This window comes from Amphiprion ocellaris, chromosome 9, assembly GCF_022539595.1.
Source record: "Amphiprion ocellaris isolate individual 3 ecotype Okinawa chromosome 9, ASM2253959v1, whole genome shotgun sequence".
NCBI classification, from domain to species: domain Eukaryota; kingdom Metazoa; phylum Chordata; class Actinopteri; family Pomacentridae; genus Amphiprion; species Amphiprion ocellaris.
Window position 1 is genome coordinate 14,581,168 of NC_072774.1, and position 13,149 is coordinate 14,594,316.

Here is a 13,149-nt window from a genome sequence, read left to right on the forward strand (position 1 = left end):
ATTTATGCAAGTTTTTCTTTTCCTGATGCGTGTAAACATTATTTTGGCTGACTCTGTATAATGGGTTTCTGACAGGTCACCAGGCAACATCTTTTTATAATAATGACAAACATACCTGCATTCTACAGGAGTGATTTTCCTCATGTGCAGGTAAAGATGTGTGAGAAGCTTAGAGATGACAGGAGCAGGAGTCATCCTCACTAATTCAGCTTCCACCTAGAAACAGAAAGACTACAAACAAACACACTGATATACTCTCAAACGTTCAACCTCACAGCCTCAAAATATCTGTTTAGGAAGTTTTGTGTTTCTAAATTCTGCTGAAAGCATTGACAGACATTCTCTTACAAGGTTGTGTAAAAAGCAGCCTGTCCTCTGAGCTACAGAGAAATTTTCCTGAACAAAGTTTCTATGTGTAAATCAGCTCAATAAAAACTAAAGCCTCAGTCAGAGATAACGGGTATCGCAAATTATAAACAACTTTCTTTGTTAACTCAGACTTTCTGCTTCAACCTCACATAAAAAGGGGAGTTTAACTCGTCAGGTGACTGAAAATGAACGGCTTGTGCAGTTCTAGATCCAAAAGTAGGATGTTTCAACTCATGTTTTACTACAAATACATGCAATAATAAATAAATACAATGGCTGGTTGTTAGTTTACTCACTATTAATGTCATTTTATATACTGGATTGAACTTTGAGCAGTGGAAGAGAGAAGGAATTTAATGAAATTATGGAGATTCAGAGAGGTAATGTTGCACAATGTTAAGCGCGTTTAATTCAAACCAGCCGAATGTTAAACTTCAGTGCAGCTAAACGGGTTTCAGTTAACCTTAAAGTAAAATAACTTTTTTAAAAGCTAAAATAGACAGCAGAGAAATACAGGTTGAGAAGGTCATGCTAATAATGACGGACAGTTGAGACAGCAACTAACACAGGTGTTCAGCGGTAAGTTAGCCACCTGTGTTAATTAGCCCGCTAGCTAACTTAGCCGCTTAGCTAGCTAACGCGTCAGGACCAACTGCTCAAACACGACAAAACACAACTCTTCACAAGTCGCTGACTTAACGTACAACAAAACAACTCTACCGGCTAGAAGTATTTATCTTCTTACCGTGTTTTACTCCAAAAACAAGATCAACAGCAGTCAGAGATGCTACCAGACGTGCCGACCACAGATATATACAGATAGACTAGATCCGCTAGCGCGCTGTCTTCTATATTATTTACGGTCTGACCAATCACTGCTCTCTGGCTCCGCCCTCTGAGAATCTTGTCGTTTGGCTCCACACTTGCTGATGACCACTTCCGGTCTCAGAAAATGAAAAAAATGATCTTTTTTCGTTTCTGTCTCTTACTGATTTAATTTTTTTGTTATTCTAAATATAAAATGAAAATTAAAGCATTTTTTAAAATTCGTATATCCCTTTTTGATTATGAAAAGGAAAAACACCTTGTATTTAAATTTCATTTTTTGCATTTAAAACTAAAATCAAATGACCACTCGTTTTTTGTTTTTCAATACCCGTTTCAGAACGGAAAATCCAATTGCCAAAATATACACGGACCCAGAACACACTACATCTTAATGATTTTATTTCCCTGGGACAGTTTGAAGAAACAATGTGTAACACTAAAGTGCAATTGCTATTTCTAAGCTGGATTTAGTTAGATGTATCTTTAGTGCCATTGTTGTTTTAATGTGCTTCACTTTTGCTCCATGTCTGTTGTTGACATTCTTGTTCTTGTAAAAAGTGAACCTATGTAAAATATTAATGTTAAATATTAACCTGTGACTTTGGTTTATGTGTTGGAATGAGCTTCGAGATCGATGATGCTACATATTTGTTATCTAAACTCCAGAAAATACACTTGAAATGTAACTTTAATTAAAGCTATTCCTTGCTTCTTTAAGACCACTGCCTTGAAACTGAGTAATGAATGCATACAATGTGCTCCAGAAGTTATAATTTCATTTAAACCTTCTAATATGTAAAACCAAGATGGAATTTAAACGAAATATGTGATTCTGCTCAATTTCCAAGTGAGCAATCAAATTTAAACAAATGTTTGGCGGTGACCATGTTAATTCATTTACTTCAGGGTCAGGTTTCCTTGAGTTGTATCTTTCCATTAAAGCAGTGTTCAGACCATTGTTCAAATGTTGGAAATATGAATGTCTGAAGTAGCACTGTAATAGAGGAAACAGCTTCAGAATTAAATGAAAGTGTCAGAAGTCAGATTGTTATTCTAAACAAAAAGGTCTTTTTCACCATCGAATCATGGTTGGATTTAAATTTTCTAGAGGGGTAATGCATGATGCTCTAAACCACTTCAGACTGAAGCAGCTATATCCAAAGCACAATCAGGCCAACAAGTCACCGCACACACAGAATTTAGTAAACAAAGAATGCAGGAATCCAATCACTAGAGTCCGGAGTTTTGAAACTGTTTCATACTTCAGCAGGATAAAAAGCCCAAATATACGTTAAAGCTTCGACCTGAAAATCAAAGCAGACCAAGGAATGCTGACTGTAATGGACTTTCTTCCAGTTACCTGACTTACACTGAACATTTATGGAGCTCTTGATGACAAAAAGTTCCTGACATGGCAAGAAGCTCTTTGCCATCTGTGTTCAGCTGCAGAAAATTAGAAACCATGCGGCCCTTAATGGCAGAAAGACAGTAAAGCAGAGTATCCAGACCATCTTGATATTCGGGGCTCAACAGCACATACAACTGGGAGTTATAATTGTAAAAACAGTAGGACATAAGGGTGAAATGGCACATAACGGGGCAACAGATATAAACAGTTCAAAATAGGGAGAGCTTTGTGGGACGCCCGTGACATGAGAGTGACTGAAGAAGTGAAGCTTTTAACGGTGGCTTTGGATACATCCTCAATAAGTAAGATAAACGTCAGTTTCTGCCTGGATCAACCCACTTCCTGAGTCTGCAGAGGAGAATCATGATCCACCATATTAAAAAACGTGCTCATGTCCAACAGAAAGAGAATAGCGAGACTATCAGAGCTCACACTCATTAAGATGTCATTTGTTTCTGTGAGTAGGCAGTGGTGCTACTAGAAACATGTAATGGAAACATTTGGAGGTGTCACAGAGATACCAAAAGTCCAAACAAAATTTCAGGAAGCTAATAATGCTGCTGTAATCAGCTGCTAATATCACTGCATACTTTAGTTTCTTACTTTTCAGTCCATGTTCTAATTATTTGGTATGTATAGATTAATTCTGGTAAGTTTTGGGTATTTGGGTGACTGACCCTTTAATAAAGTCCAGGGGAATAGATGCTGTGAAGTATTTGAGAGAAAAAAGTTAACCCACTGCAGGTATTTAACAAACTCAGAGGAAAAACTTGTGGTAAAGCTGTATTTTTTTCAGATTTTCAGCTTGAGATAGATGAAAAATTGCTGAGCATAACGATTGAGGTAAAACCCAACTTGTAAATAAAGCTTTTCTGAGATTCTGTGAAAATTCAAAGTGTCAGTGAATGAACTTGGTCAACTCCCTGTCAGATGTGGGGTGGCATTTCAGGGTAATTTAAGTATAAGACGGCTCCTCTGGGGCAGTGTTGGATCTAAAGCAAGTTTCAGAGTCTCTTAGCTGGATACAGGGCTGCTGAAAATAGACAGGACCATACCAGACAGAAGAAGCTTATTTATGAAACATCAGATTTACAATCAATCATAATGTTGAACAAATCCCCAGCATAATGAGAGTAAATACATCTAACAGTGAGGTGTAGGGCGAAGGATCAGGTAAGTTTTCTATCTTCTCCACAAAAGAGGTGGTACAAACAATAGCTGGGGCAGGATTTAGTAAACTGTCAATGTATTCAAGAGCTGTTTTTTTTTTTTTTTTTTAGATGCAACCAGTCTGGAAAAATAGGGTCCCTCAAACTTTCGTAGCGCATTAAATGAGAAAGTATAACAGCTGAGTCAATGCGAGCTGATGAACTTGGAGTGTAGACTTTTTCAATTTGAGGTTGGTTCTTGTTTGTCTTTTCAGTTTTCTAAAATGTTGGTTTTTCAAAGGTTGAAGGGATGACCGGTATCAACTTTTATAGTTGCTAGCTGTCCAGAGTTCTCGTGCACATCATATTAAACTGATATTGTTCTAATTGTTGCAGGAGGAAGACACAGTGATAAGAGGAGTGACCAACCTGTTTGAACACCAGGGAGGACGATGGACAGCAGATCCTAATGCAGCAACTTTGTCTGGTGGGCATTTTGGCCGGTTCCTCACAGAGCACCTGGTCATCTGAGAGGGGCAAATGGATCCATTATCATTATCATCGTTATCATCGTTATCATCATTATCATCAGCAGCAGCAGTCATCTAATTACATATTTCCTTCCACAGGGAAAATTTCCAGCACAATCCGTACAAAGTGAAAAGACCTCTTGATACTGTATATTTCAAGCTCTCCATAAGTCAGTGTCATTGACATCACGCCTGACCAATAGCATGAGTAAAAGTTAATCCAAAATATCCTTCAAGTCATGTGCATCAGAAAAAAGGAATAGCAATTCTTAAACAAATATATAACTGAGCTTTCCAGTTGTCATTTTCCAGTGATTTTTTTTCCTCCCAATGTTTAGAAAAGGCTTGATATTTTGGGAAGATGCCCATGCTTATTTGCTTTCTTCCTGATTCCAAATTAAAAGTTATTCCTTTGTTAGTACTTCAATATAATTAAATAACATTTCAACTGTCTTTCAAGTCTACCGTAAAATTGTGATTTTAGCAGATGAAATGACCAACAGAGTACTTACTGACTCATCAAGTATTTTGTTTCAGCTCAACTCTGACTTGGAATAACAGCAAGAAAATATAAATCTGGATAAACTGAAGTCTGAAAAAAAGAAAAAAATGAAGTACATTTTACTAACAACCCAAAATTTGAATTCCAATTTCAACCAAATTTGTGACAGAAAACATCTGGTTATAGGATATTCGTATTTGCCAGGATTTTTCTCGTTGATCGCCACAGTTTCATGGCCATGAACTTTGAGGAGAATTTGACATTATGTGGTCAGTTACATTTGAATAAATCATCTCTGGGGCTCTGAATGCAAATCACCTGAAATTTGTATCAGAATGTTTTTTTAGCACTCGGCTTCAAGAACATTTACCTGAAGCAATCGTCCAAATCACGAACAATTATAAATGTACCATGTTTTCAAGTTTTCAGCCACTAATAGCAACATGAAGGAAACAGAAAGTTACCACTGAATGTTAACAGACACATGAACAAGACAACGGTCAAATTAAAGATGTTAATGACAAATAAAAAAATTAGACTGCAGATAATGTTTACCTGTACCTATTCCAGTATTTTTCACTAGTTGCAACATATCAATTATCATCTGATCTGAGTTGACACTGTGGTCATTTGTTTTTGAACGGTGCATTAAGAGAGCTTTGAATGTAGACGATGTGCTCATGTTAAACACACAAAGTCTAGTCAGCAGGTGCACCAGAACTCACAATGAATAGAAAGCTTTCCTTGCACTTATCTTTGCTTTATTATTAATATTTTGTTCTTCAGACCTTCATCATTTATATGAAGTGGCTCCAGAAAGTATTCAGACCCCTTCCCTTTTTGCACACTTCGTTGTCTTTTGAATTTTTTGCAAATTGATAAAGAAAGGTGAGTGTTCCATTGAGGTTCCACTAATTGTCTTACATCCTGCAGGCATAGTAGATCTAATGAAGACATGCATATCTGCCAGTAATAGCATTGCAATTCAATCTGTGCTGCTAGAAGTTCTTTATCTTGGAAAGAGAGTTACATTGGTGGAAAGGATATCAATATTTTGCACATTTGTGGCAAAGGTGGCTAGTTCTTTTCCATTTATGTCAGTAGTAACTGGTAAGTTTGTCAAACTTGCCTTGTTTTGCTTTTGTAGTTTATTTTTTGACCACCTGCTCCTGCAAGATTTGTTTTGAGTCCTGCAGGATGTAAGACATTAACTCAAATCTCTGATAGTCCTTGAGTGGCGCAGTCTGAGTAAAGATTTAACCCCACAAAATATCTGAAAAGAGACCTGAGGATGGTAGTTCAGAGGTTTCCATAAAATCTGATGAAGCTTGTGTTTAAAATCCAGGTGTTCAAAACCTGTAGAGACCTAAACAAGAACACCAAAAGCTACAGCTGCATTCAAAGCGGCTCCTGCAAAGTAAAACTCTAGATAATTTCACTTTGTCATTTTATGTTACTCAGTGTAAATTGATAGGAATAACGCAAAAAGTGAAGAGGCGGGAAAGGTTTGAGAAGCGACTCTACATACTCAGCATGTTTACTGTGTGTGTGTGTGCAGTTAACCATCAAGCATCACACTGTGTCGCCTTCACACTGGGTGCTTTTACAACTGTGGCATTTCTAAGTCTCTACAGAGAGCAGAGTTCAAATAATATTTACTCACACTTTAAGCTGGAAAGGGCGTAGGCTATCACATTTCTCTCATCCAATCTATTTCATTTAAAGGGAATCCGTCAAATGTCTACCAAACTTATTTGCATTATCCTATAAAAACACATTCAAACAGAAAAGAAGCAGATAGACACTGAAGAGGACAGACAGCTGTTTGTGTCTGGAAACCCTCGAAATTTCAAGTTTGGTAAGTTCATATGTGAATAATACGTGGCTACATATATTTGATAGATGATAGTACACTAATTTATGCAATTTTAATCTTTATTTCTTTAAATGTGCATCAGTGCAGAGTACCATAATGCAAACAGAAAATGACTCTTAGAGGAGCAGAAATAGAAGATTGCCAAAGTGTTTTCATCAGAGGATAAAGATTTAATTATTTCTCATTTCTTTGCTCTTTGCTGAGAGCTACACTCATAAATCAGACCTAAATGAAATTACAGCAACACGTTGGATTAACAGTTTTAAAAAAAGGGAACAAGGCCTTTATTTCTTCTCCCGATTTTGTACACAGGGATTGAAGCTACAGAATAAAAAAGCTGACACAATAAGAAGTCTGATCTAAAAATTGGCCAAAATGTAACAAAGAGCAAGCAGTATGTTTTTAATGCTTCACTCTTGATGTAATTATGCTGAAATAAGTGTTCGAGCTTTGGGATTGTTTGTTCAGTTCTGTGCAGCACATGAGTCAAAAACAAGTTTGGACTCAATTCTGGAAACAATTAGCCGTCCATTGTCCAAAAACAGTGATGTGTCCATGATACAATATTATTAAGTGACAACATTCAAAGATGCCAAATGTTTATTCACCTGTTGTAAAGAAAACAACAACAACAACAAAAGATGTGCATGATAACCGTCTCAATACCCTTTAATTCTGCTATTTCAGCTCCTGCTGGATCTTTGTTGCACCCACTAAATCGACCTCAGAATGGACGATGCTGTGTTTGTGCTGTTCCTGCTTACAGGTGAGATGTGATTTCTGCAAAAGATGACTGGTGATAGATTATGAATCATAGTCTGATTTTCCACCTGTTAGTTATTTAGTAAATACTAGAAGTTCAAGAAATACATAACCATGTATCCCTGCTCTTGTCTCGATATATTTGATCTTTTATTCTCATGTCTTGCACACCAAGTGCCCAACCCTCAAAGCTGTACAAGATACCACAAGTACAGTTGGAGTGGTCACAATGCAAAATTAAAAATCTCAGGTTATTTTACAGGTCGACATTAACATATTTAGCAAAAGAAGGTTAGTTTCCTCAAGCATAGCTCAAGTTTTTCAAAATCATTCAGCAAAAATAAAGCGGCACAAACAGAGGACATTTTACACTATTTCTTGCAAAAATCAACCATATTTTCAATTTTCAAAAACAAGTTTGTCAGTCTTCAGATCTAATGGTAACATTCCTGTGCACACAGGAATCTTCATCTTTTCCTTATATTTTTATAACTGTTTTAATCATACTTCACATACAGACAGTAAGTCTGTATTTTTGTTTATCTCATCTATCAACATACCTTTGGGATGATGGCAGTAAAATATTGTTTTAGTGGATCTTTTATCAGACGTTGTCTATTTCAGACCATTTGACACTTTTGTTGAGTGTTTGAAGGTTCTCATCCCATACCTCCAGGAAAACAGTAGAAAACTGTAGTAAATGTATGGTCTCCCAAAATAGATCAAATATACACATATGAATTAGAGTTTTGTGCAAGTTAAGAGGTGATAACTGATTCACAGAGTCACATACAAGCAGGAATTTACTTTATTTGAGTCCAAAAGTTGCTCCAGTGAATAGTAGCTAATGTCACGTAATACCAATCCTCCCTGTGATTAACAACTCAACTCCAGCCTGTTTCATATCTGTGTTCATTGTGTTTACTTGCTGTATTATAAGGGGTTAAATTTAGTGAAATATGCTGATAAGGTCCGAGAAAACTTCATGCTCATTCACACCTACAAAAGACATTAAAAATACTCCTAATTTCAGCTTCTGATTTTAGTAAAAAGGGGTGAAACCTGATTATGTTACTGCTACTCACTCAAACTTGAGACACACCATGACTGCAGAAATTTTATTTTATTTTTTTTTGGTAACTATATTAAAAAAGATATATTATCAATACTCATTTCTTAGTGAAAGTACAAGGAGATGCCATACAGCCTATGAGAAATGCTGAAGTCCCTTCATCTTCTCCAAGCGTCTACTACTTCATCAGAAAGAGTAAGGGCTGGTATGGAGCACGAGAATATTGCATTTCGGAGTACACCACACTTGCCCATATCAAACACCAGGACAACATCACCGCACTGATGAACGCTCCAAAGAGGCCTTACACAGGAAAAGCCTGGATAGGATTATATGGATTTACAATGGTTTCATCTCAGCAGTGGCTCTTTATCAATGAACAAAAAGCTACATATTTCAACTGGAGTTCTGGTGAGCCAGACAATTACGGTGGAAAAGAACTATGTGTGTCCATGACTAGTAATGGGGATTGGCAAGATCAGAACTGCTCTGCAAAGAAAGCTTCTCTTTGTTATAATGGTGAGTATAACGTACAGTTACTGTGTGTAGTGAAATTTTGGCAGAGGAATAAAAAGTTTGACTCCAATAGATTCATTTGACATCTGCTCTTACTCTCCAGAAGATTCAAATGTGCAGCACAAACTGAACAAGTCAGAAAAAAATCAGTAGGAATGTCAGTTCTCCTGTTTGAAACTTACTGAAATGACACAGCAGCTCAGTGAACATCTAAGGCAAAAGACTTGGGGAAACAGATGCTCAGTAAAAGTGGCAGAACAAGAACACAGTGCAGCATAACAGAACAGAAGCAATGTTAATTGAATATGCATGCAGTGTATTTCAGTAACTTGAATCCAGTCAAGTCACCTTTTTCCAAAAGTCAGACAAGACTGATGTTACAAACTTAGCTAACTAAGCTAAGTTAAAAGATAAAGGGTAAAAACTTCAGCATTGGATACAGTACCTAGCTACAGTATTATGTAAATGTACCTGATTGATTTAAATATAAGGTCAAGACCCTACAGTATTCTTTTATAAAATGTACCTGATTAATTGAAATATTAAGTTTAAGACCCTACAATATTATTTAAAAAAGTGCCCGACGAATTTAAATTTTCCGGTTAGGACCCTACAATATTATGAACATTTCCCTACTGATGTAAAAATTAACGTCTAGAATCTACAAAAATATAAAAACTTACCTGACGAACTTCAATATTAAGGTTAAGACAATACAATATTATAAAAACTTACCTAACTACTTAAAATGGTTAAGACCCTACAATAATATAATAATTTACATGACTAATTTAAATACTAGGGTCAGGATCCTATAGTATCATTTTATACAAAATTATCTGACTAATTTACATATTAAGATTAAGACCGCACAATATTATTTTATACAAACTTAACAAAAATATTAAGGTTAGGAAATTTTAAACACCTACCTAACTGTGTGTGTGTGTGTGTGTGTGTGTGTGTGTGTGTGTGTGTGTGTGTGTGTGTGTGTGTGTGTGTGTGTGTGTGTGTGTGTGTGTGTGTGTGCGTGTGTGAATGTAATAAATTTACCTAACTAATTACTAATTTAGTGGTACAGACTGACGCTTCCTCATAAATAGATGTTTTATGAGAATATAACTCCTCCTACTCTGGTTACTCCCTGCCTAATGTAAATTAGTGACTGTCAGCCTTTTTTCATTTTACTGCTAATACAATACTGTACTCTACAAGCATTTGCTCATCGTGCACTCAGAAATAACTATTCATTCCCATTCGTCACTGTCTTCATGTCAACAGGCAGCGATTACATCATAGATGAGACTAACATGACTTGGAGCGACTCAAAGACCAACTGTGAAAGACGTAATTCAACTCTGGCCAAAATCCTTGACAGGAAAACTAATTCTAAAATCCAGAAACTGCTGCCACAAGGTTCTGAAGTGTGGCTAGGCCTCAAAAAGCCTATTCTGTGGTACTGGACCACAACTAATGAAATCCCTACATTCATAAACTGGCAGCCCGGACAACCTGACATGCAGACTGACGCAATTAAATGTGTAGCCATGGATCTGAAGGATGGAACCTGGACAGATGAGTTCTGCAATTTGATGTATCCTTTCTTCTGCCATGGAAGTATGAATGAGTGAAATCAGACGTACTGAAGATTCTGTGCTTCTTCCTTTTTGTTCTGCTAAACAAAGGTTGCTCACGCTAACTACAGATCAGGGAAAGGTCGACACACTTGAAGGCTCCAAATAACTAATTTAATTTATGTTGACAGCATTCTCCTCAAAAACAACATTTCGATGGATAAGATCTTCCTCAGGAAGTACTACAGAGAAAAAGAGGTGTTCACCTGTGGTTTCTGGAGTGCTGTGCAGGCCATCTTGTGGCGTTATGTTTGTTTCTTGTTATGTGCTGACCAGCAGGTGATAATTATTACCCGCCTCTCTCTCTCTCTTTGAGGAAGATTTTTTTAGATCCTATTTAGAGCCTAAAATTGTGCAGACATTTTTCTGACCTATAGATACATTTTTTGTCTTTCACATTTAAAGTGTTAGGTTGAATGTGTCCACAACTCATGCTAAATATCAATCGCTGAAACATACGGCTGGCCCAAATTATGGCTGCAATTAGTTTCTTTATCAGTTAATCTGCACACTGTTTTCTTATTTAGTTTACATAGCAAATAGCTAGAAACCAGGGGAAACTGATGCAATCCTGTAAACCTCAAAGTGACCAATGATCACAAATCACAAGATACTGAATTTATTTCCACATAAGACTATGACTGGCAGTAAATCTTCACAGATGACAAGCTGGAACTGACAAGTATTTAGATATTCAAAATTTCTAAATTATTTCAGTGAAAACTAGCTACTTGGTGGTTAGCACTGCATTTAGTTTGCATGTTCTCCCTGTGCATGCGTGGGTTTTCTCCTCCCACAGTCCAAAAACATGGTGTAGTTAACTGATAATTCTAAAATTGCCCATAGGTGTGGATGCCAGCGTGCTTGTTTGTCTCTATATGTAGCCCTGTGATAGACTGGTGACCTGTCCAGGGTGTCCCCCCAATACTTTCTTTCTTTCTTTCTTTAATAAAACATCATCATGACCATGCATTTATCAGATTTCTTGTGAGTTTTAGTCTGAAAGGTTTACCCTTTTTTGTGATCCTGTGTAGTTTATAAAGCTCAGAAAACAGTGGTGAAGATGAAGCTCCAGTCCACAGCAAACCTGGAAGATCCAGTCATCAGTGATAACCTACAGAAGCAGGTACAGTGTGTGAGAGAGAAAACAAAAATCATGAACAAATTTGACTCTTTGACTTCATCTTTCTCCTTTAGTTGCATGCAGCACTTGCTAAGCAGAGTGTGAGTGACTTCCAGCTGACCTGGAAGAAAGTGCCGGTGAAGCAGAAAGAGGAGATGGCGAGTGAAGGTGCTCACACTGATATAGTATAGACACAAATAATGATCTCAACATTTCTGACTGCTTTTCTCTCTCTGTTTAGATAACTGCTGACTCCGTGAGCACAAGAAAGCTGCACCACAGCATTGTTTGTAGAAATATGCTTTACTAAATGTCCATCCATCCATCCATCCATTATCTATACACCGCTTAATCCTCACTAGGGTCGCGGGGGGGGCTGGAGCCTGCTTTACTAAATGTTGTTCAGTAAATTTCTGTGTGATTCTATTTCGCTCCTTTAAGACTCAAAGCTTGTATGGCACTGAACTGAAAGAAATTCAGCCTCAGCATATAAATGTTTTACTTAATGTGTGATTTGTGTGGACAAAGTTTGCAGCGTATCTCATTTAAATATTTAATTAGTTTCCACATAATGGCAGAACGTTTGACACACTGTGAGTGACTTCCAGATAATATTGTGTGATACAATGACTTAAGTTACACAGACATATTATGTTCCATTTAGTGTTTCCATTATTACTGTGTGCTGCTTTCATTACTTCTATTTTTTCATCTTTGCTGTACATCCTCATAATGTTGTATTATAAATCAGTCAGTAACTACTTTAAAAAAGAATAGTTTAAGGGTGCATCTGGTAATATTCAATATTTTTCTTACTGTAAACAGATCTCATAAAAAGACTCTTCTGCTAACTGAACACGTACAGTCTGTGTCGTCAAAGCTTTACATGTCTCATTCAAAACTGTAATCCACACTAAATATCCAAACTATTTACAGATATTTTCTTCACTATCATTGTAGTTATTCTAACTCTATCTCAAATACACTGTGCCGTAGCCTAAACACTTTCTAGAAATGAAATGTGTATTAATCCATGGTTCAAAATAGTACCCAACAGATGCACCATCTCTGTTTGAGTAACATTTGCTATTAAAAAAATCACACTCAACAGCTGTTTCAGAAGAATAAACCTATGTATCAGTAAATGGCTTTCCCATATGTACAAAATAAAATTTTGTTTTTGCTGATGTCTTTATGGGCTTTTTTGAGAAATGCCTAAGTTATCCATTAGCTCCTGTCTGCAGCACTCTCTGCTCTATGCTGCTGCTTGTTCCCATGTAGTTTTACAAACCCAGATCTGAAGTCTACATTCAGTGAGAGTCCATCGCCTGGAGTTTGGCTACTACTTCTTCATATTATACACAAAACTCTTAAAATCTAC

General features: G+C 36.7%; 2 long non-coding RNA genes across 4 annotated transcripts in view; one reads left to right on the top strand and one right to left on the bottom strand.

Annotated features, from left to right (window-relative positions):
* Positions 1-12: 12 nt before the first annotated feature.
* The window catches only part of LOC118471677 (uncharacterized), a 30,781-nt gene continuing 17,644 nt past the window's right edge, over positions 13-13,149 (bottom strand). The window contains exons 2-5 of one of the 3 annotated variants that reach the window (XR_008602660.1): positions 11,658-11,759; positions 4,796-4,875; positions 4,183-4,280; positions 13-231 (exon numbers count right to left, since the gene is read on the bottom strand). This is a non-coding gene — a long non-coding RNA (uncharacterized LOC118471677). The remainder of the gene's footprint in view (positions 232-4,182; positions 4,281-4,795; positions 4,876-11,657; positions 11,760-13,149) is intronic. The other 2 variants (XR_004849024.2, XR_008602659.1) reach the window with 2 other exon arrangements.
* LOC118471676 (uncharacterized) lies at positions 10,244-12,955 on the top strand. Its single transcript, XR_008602661.1, has 2 exons — positions 10,244-11,936; positions 12,010-12,955. It is a non-coding gene; the product is annotated as an uncharacterized LOC118471676 (long non-coding RNA).